The following is a 1,336-nucleotide window of genomic DNA, read 5'->3' on the forward strand; positions in this document are numbered from 1 at the left end:
TATGTGTGATACTGATTCAATTTGGATGAGGTTAAATTTTGATCATGTGTTTTGTAATTCTTCAGGGGATTTATGGGTTTTCTTTAGTTTTCCTTTTATTAGTCAAGTTATAGGTAATTTGGATCAACACTTGTCTATTTTGTTGGGTCATCTTCAATTCCTTTGCTCTTTTCTAGTTTCTTTTGTCCAAGCGAAATGTACATCCTTTGAAATGGAGAATTTATGGGGTGCTTTTTTACGAGATAAATCGAGTCAAGGTCCTTGGTGTGTTGTCGGGGATTTTAATCTTATTATGTCTTCGAGTGAAAAGAAGGGTGGTAGGCCTTATCTTCCATCCGAGGAATTGGAATTTTTGAATTTTATGAATGAGGCAGGCATTTTTTATACTGGCTTTTTTAGTCCTCGTTTTACCTGGTGCAATAATAGGCATAGGCGTGCAAGAATTTGGAAGCGTCTTGATTGGTTGTTGGTTAACATGGATTGTCTGAATTTCTCTTCTAAGATCTCTGTTTCGCATTTGGTACGTGACCCTTTAGATCATGCTCCACTTCTTATTTCACTCTCTTCTAGGCTGGACAATAAGCCTCGTCCATTCAGAATTCTTAATGTGTGGACTTCTAAGGAAGGTCTTTTGGATGTTATTAAGGAAGTTTGGCAATTAGATGTTACAAGTTCTCCTTTTTATGTTGTATGGGCTAAGATGTGAGATGTCTCTAAAGCTATTCAGCAGTGGAATAAAGAGATGCTGGGTGATATTTTTAGCAATATGAAGAAGGCTGAGGAAGTAGTGTCGTTAGCTGAAATTTGCTTACATGTTGACAATTCAAATGAGGCTTATATTGAGTTGCAACGAGTTCAGGCCAAATTGAAGAATGTATTGGTTGCGAAAAAGCAATTTTGGTGTCAGAAAGCCAGAGTTAAATGGCTTCAGCATGGTGATCATAATTCAAGGTATTTTCATTCAGTGGTTAAATAACGGAGGTTTCAAGCGGCGATTCACTGGATTAAAAGATTTGAATGGAAATTGGATTAAATAGGTGAAGAAGCTGTTCATTTTTTCAGTGAGTTATTTTCGGCTGATCAATTTACGGAATTTAAGTTATTGCATGTTATTCCTAATTTGAGCTTCGAGATTGACAATAATTTTTTAGAAGCAATCCCTTCTTTGGATGAAGTTAAGAGGGTGATTTTTGATATGGATGGCGATAGTGCGGTAAGACCGAATGGATTTACAGGCAAATTATTCACTTTTGCCTAGGAGGTGATAGCTCAAAATGTTTATAAGGCAATTATGAGTTTTTTCTGTGGGGTAAACCTTCCACTATTTGTGACATCT

The sequence above is a fragment of the Coffea eugenioides genome, chromosome 5 (assembly GCF_003713205.1).
Source record: "Coffea eugenioides isolate CCC68of chromosome 5, Ceug_1.0, whole genome shotgun sequence".
Lineage (NCBI taxonomy): Eukaryota > Viridiplantae > Streptophyta > Magnoliopsida > Gentianales > Rubiaceae > Coffea > Coffea eugenioides.